The sequence below is a fragment of the Malania oleifera genome, chromosome 8, assembly GCF_029873635.1.
Source record: "Malania oleifera isolate guangnan ecotype guangnan chromosome 8, ASM2987363v1, whole genome shotgun sequence".
NCBI classification, from domain to species: Eukaryota; Viridiplantae; Streptophyta; class Magnoliopsida; order Santalales; family Ximeniaceae; genus Malania; species Malania oleifera.
The window spans coordinates 48,123,120-48,129,039 of record NC_080424.1 but is presented as its reverse complement, the minus strand read 5'-3'; positions in this window follow the sequence as shown (position 1 = coordinate 48,129,039).

The window sequence follows — 5,920 nt, the reverse complement described above, 5'->3', positions numbered from 1 at the left end:
GCGTTGATAATTACTTGTTGACATGGGTATCTTTCTTGCTAAACCCATTCCTATGTATTGTGACAACACCAGTGCTATTCATATTGCTCATAATTCAGTATTTCATGAATGCACTAAGCATATTGAAACTGATTGTCATCTCACAAGTCATCATCTTTGCCTTGGTACCATCTCTCTCCCATTCATATACTCTACCATGCAATTAGCTGCCTTCTTCACAAAGTCTCACACTATTTGTCGTTTCCAGTTTCTACTCGGTGAACTCTCGATGCTTCTCGATGCGCCATCATGAGTTTGAGGGAGGATGTTAGATAATATTCTATATATTATAATATTTTAGTTAAGGGATACTTTAGTCTTTGTATCATTATTAGAGTTAGGTTCCACTTGTATTCAATATATATATAAAATGCATAAAGGCAAAGGTAATGTTCCTTTGGCCACTTGTACAACAACCTTCTCTCTATTTGCATTGGATCTTGATTTCTTTCAGCTCTCAGTGAGTCCTCATATTTTGGAACCTTTGAATGATTTGCTCGTTGTCAATACTCTCAAACACATTTTTTTTTCATTATATGTAACCATGCAATCATTTAATCATTCATCTCTCATGTGATTACGCAATTGACTCTTTATATTGTTTGTAGCTAAAAATGCTCTTTCTACAGTTGTAATTGCGGCTAGTAATATCAGAACTTATTTCAGAAGTAAAAAAACCAAAGGATACACAATATGTTTCCTTATCTTAACTAATTTCCTAAAAAGATTACCAATTCCTTTTAGTTCTAAAAATGTAATGTCTGAATGTACATCAAAGATATAATTCTCAAGTTGGTTTTCAAGTGTCATTAGCTCCACACAAGAAAAATCACATTGGTAGAATTGAGTAAGTCGGAGTAATTTTTGCTTATTGAAAGCAACAAATGAATCTACTAGATTTAGGCATGCCACACAAAGGAATAACTCAGTATTTGCTTCTGCGAAACGATTATTAAGCTCTTGAAGTTGTCGATCAATTACTTGATAAAATGCTTCAACTTGAAAGTGACATAGATTTAAAATAGGTTCAACCCTTCTCAGGGATTGCCTTTAAGCTACAAAAGAATCATCCATATTTGGAATAGATATTTTCTGAATGCTGAAAAAAAAGAAAAAAAAAACATCATTAAGTAAAGATTTTCATCCTTCATCGCTCATCATTTGCAATAGCGTTAAGCTACTTTAATCAAATTCATTGCATTTGATCTTCTTTTTTTGCAATGCTTGAGACAAGTCATCAGCATGTCCTAATATATTTCTCATCAAGTGCAAATTAAATACAAATTCAAAAGACTGCAACAAAACCAACAAAACATTTCCTTAAGCTTTTTGTTCTAAGCTAGCTTTATCTTCTTCAAAAAACTTCAAACACATCAATTCCAAAAGAAAACAAAATGATAAAATTGATTAGAGTTTCATAATGTGAACTTGAACAAGTATTATCAACCTGTTTAAGAATGGTCTCTTGATTCAAACCACGCTCACTAGAAAGTTCACCATTTTGTAGGGCCATACAAAGAGAATGACATATTTGTATAAACTACCATAGGACTATGATTTGAGGATTTCCGATTTAGATATTTGAATTTGGTTGAACCATATAGGTTGGAAAAAACATTATTAATAAGAACTCGATCAAGCTTAACCCAACTATGAGTCACCCCTTCATGACTATTGCACCATAAGATACGAGGGACTGTGTTTGATAAATCAAAGAGACCACAATGAAGTAAATAGTCCCCTTCTTAGATTTCCACCAATTCTTTCCACATCAGTTCGAATAACATTAAAATCACCCAGGACCAACCAAGGGAAATCCGATTGGCACGCCTCCAGTTGCCGCCATAAATCCCTGCTTTCAACATAAGAACATTTGGCATAGACAAAACTCACCAAAATCCTTTGGCTGCTCTTGAAGAACCACCCAGAGATCATCTAAGTCGTGATTGAAATCACCTCAAAGACATTCATATCCTTCCGAAATAGCATCAATTTACCATCCTAATTTTCATTAGATATAAAATGGTGATAATTCAGAAAATTACCAACATTACCATCCGCTCCTCAGTCGCGAAAGGTTCTAAAATAGCAAACAAACCAACATTAAACTTATTGATCAGCTTCTTTAACCTGCCTCTAGACTTGCCCAACCCTCTAATATTCCAAAAAAAAAAAAATGTATTAGTCATAAATTTAATTTATGCGGTCGGATGTGAACCCTCTGAGATTTCCTCACAGATTTTTCCTTTTCGATTTTGGTGTTTTCAGAAGTCCATCCCTGCCCTGTATTAGACTCATACATTTTTTCTTTGCCCTTCAACACTGAAATTTCACCTTCCTCCCTCTTGAACGAATAACCCAGAGCCAATTCCCCCTAATGTAGACCATGGTATCCACCTTCAATCTGTTTAATACCGTCCGCATGATCCACTTTCTCTTTAGACAGAGGTTCACCGTATGAAACTTGAGCATCATTATCACACCCAACTTCCTCACACTCCTCTTCATCATTTTCTTTTGAACCTTCATTCATATTATTTTCCAAGCCTCTTCGCAGTACATCAGATTTTTGAATTGCATAATCCCCTTTTTCTTGAGTCGTAGGAATTTCTGGTAATACAGGGCACCTATCCTTGGTCGTCTTCGTCATCGGCACATTACTAGGTCCTGCTTCCTGCTCCACCCTTTTTGCCCCTTTATCCACATCGGTATTGGTTTCCATTACACCGTCATTCATCTTTGGTTTTCATATCTTTTTTCCCTTATATTTTCCCTCATCCCTTCGCTTCTCTCCTACTTTGCAAACAATCAAGGTATGTCCTTTTCCGAAAACATTTAGAGTAGAAAAAACCTATATTTTCATATTTGGCTTCTTCCCAAATACATTGTTTCAAAGATAAAACAAGAGGAAATCCCTTAACCAGCTCCATCGTCACGTCAACTTCCATGCAAATATGTGCCTTTGAGGCTCTCGTACAGTTAATTGTTACATTATTGGTCCCAAGATAACAACCAAAATGAGTTGCTATAATTTGAAGAAAATCCGCTCAGTAAAGATGCATTGGTAACCCTAGTTAGAAAATCCATTGAAGAGCCAATGGAGATTCTTTTTTGACATCAAAATCTTTCGTCCACTTAAATAGCCAAAATGAAATGTCTTCCATAGTTGTACCTTCCCTTGCCCACCCATGCAAAAAATCACCTTCATTTTTCATGTGTATAAACACATGGTAATCATCCAAAACACTGATCGTTAGAATTTCCGTCAAGCCCCACGTTTTCACAATCAATAACCAAATTTTATCAATAGATGGCCAATTCCTCAAAAATTTCATCATGAATGCAAAACGAAACTCTTCCTCAGCCTTAACCATCTCTACTTTTGAGAAAATAAATCCTAATTCACCATTGTTGTTAACTGGTAATCTCATAAGAATTTTGAACGCAGGTATCTCCACTTTTTTATTCATGGCTTGCGCATACGACTACACCCCAGAACTAGCCTGGAAGGCATTCCCCTCTGACTTTGAGGCCATCGGTGGGGGACGACACCTTCCCAACCACCCTAGGCGGTTATTAGGGTAACCTGCTGAGGGTTGGAGTTGTTTAAGTAGAAGAAGACTAAAGCTATGCGTGTTGTACTTGTTCGGCTATGTCGGACAGAGTGGCTGTCAGATGCTAGCAGCTTAACAGCAAGGTAGCACCGGTGGTCGCTGTGACAGGCGATGGCGCCCAGCAGCCACAGACGATACTGGCAGTTCTTGTAGATCGCGATAGAGACAAAAATACACGCTATTGTGCACGTGAGTAAGTGAGAGAGAGAGAGAGAGAGAGAGAGAGAGAGAGAGAGAGAGAGAGTGAGTGATCTGAGTAGCATCGCGGTAGTGACAACAAAGCTGCAGCGGCAATGGCCAGCTGGCCATGCTTTGCGTAGAGAGAAAGCCCCTATTCGGCAATGGCGGACTGATGCGAACCTCAATCGACACGCGTTGAGACCCAACAACCAATATTGGAATGCTTGCCCAAGAAAGCTAAAATTCAGATTTTTGGTAGGAAACTCCGACCCAACGTTTATGAATGAAACGCGAACCGAGAGTATAAAGTAACAAACCCCAACCCAATGATTATAGATTAATCAAGAACCGAAGGTATAAAATTTGAACACCACAAGGAAGAATCCTTGATAAGTTCGCAAGTTCTCTAAAGAACTAAAGAAGAAACAAATCCTCACTTTTCTTGATTTCTATTCAATGATCAATTGCTCTTACAATGGTGAGATATATATAGCTAGCATAGGGGACAAGGATATTAAACACTAAACTATTCCCACACAAACATGGGAGACAAGGACATTAAATACATAGCAATTCCCACACAAACATGGGAGACAAGGACATAAAATATACCAACTTACTAGACACATTAATGACTCTCACAACTTACTAAAATCCCATGCAAGCTAAGTTGTCTTACAAATTACATATTAAATGTAAAGATAAAAGGTCAAAAGTCAAATCTCCTAATTGACTAGCACACCATTAATAAGGAGATTACAGCCACTAAGCAAGATTAGCTTCATCCAAAACATGGATTAAATTTATTAAGCCTGAATCCTTGTTTGGGCCAAGCTTGGAGTGCCCCGGTTTTGAATAAGCCCAAATATCTTGAATTAGCCCATAAAGTGCTTCTTTGATCTTTTTGGATCTCGCTCTAGTGATGGGCCCAATAGGAATATGCAATGGATCCTTTGATGGTGCTTGTTGATTCTCATCACGGACAGAGCGTAGAGAGAGAGCCCTTGTTCGGCTATGGCGGATGGAGCGTCGTGGACTTTTGGCAGTCAGGTGCTAGCGGCGTCGGGGCTGCGGCAAAGACAAAAACTCACATGGTTGTGCGCGTGTGAGAGAGAGAGACCCGAGTAGCATCGCAGTAATGACTGCAGGGCGGTGGCGGTAGCGGCTGGCCAGCCATGCTTTACACAAAGAAACTAGGGTTTTTTTTTCTTGTCAAGCCCATTAGGTCTTGCGAGAGATCACATGTTAGTTGTAATCCTCATTGTATCTGACTTTTCTATCCATTTATTTGAACTAAAAATTACCCATTTAAATATCTTATACATATTGCTATGTTAAAAATATGATTGAATTGATTGACGATACACTAACTTTGAATTCGATTTAATGTATAAAATTGAATTGTTAATATTATTTAATCAAAATAGTTCCAATATCGATTAAGCATTTCCAAAAAAGAAGGTTTGTTTTAAAATGATTAAAAATTAGGAAAAATTAAAGATTAATGATGTGCAAAATAAAATTTTGTCTATAAATTTGATATATATATATATATATATATATTTATTTATTTATTTTCTTTCCCATTTTCCTTGATAATCAAATATTGAAATGTGAATTTCTTAATATTTTTCTTTCATTTCCTTAATATTTCCCAAGTTCCAAGGGACCTTAGAGTTAGGCTTCTAACAAATAATGGTGATGCAACATTTAACATCAATTCACATTTTATATAGGTAAGGGAGATTTCCAAACATTTTAAGATTTAATTAGGATGATAAATATAATTGCATTAAATAAGTCCTTAAAGACATAATTTTTCTTATAATTTCACTCATTCAGGTTTAAGTCCAATACTTGATTTGTAACTTCACCATTTTTCTTCTTCATGAAGACACTATATATATCCTCATTTTTCAAAAAAATATTTTACATTATCAAAGTCCCCACTCTTTCTTTTTCTAAATTTGATATTACTCTAAAAAAACTATTACACTTTCATTTAATTTTCTCGATATCAAAATATCACTATAAAGGAAAACGTTCTCTAATATAATTAAATTTGAAAAAAAAAATATCAATTATGT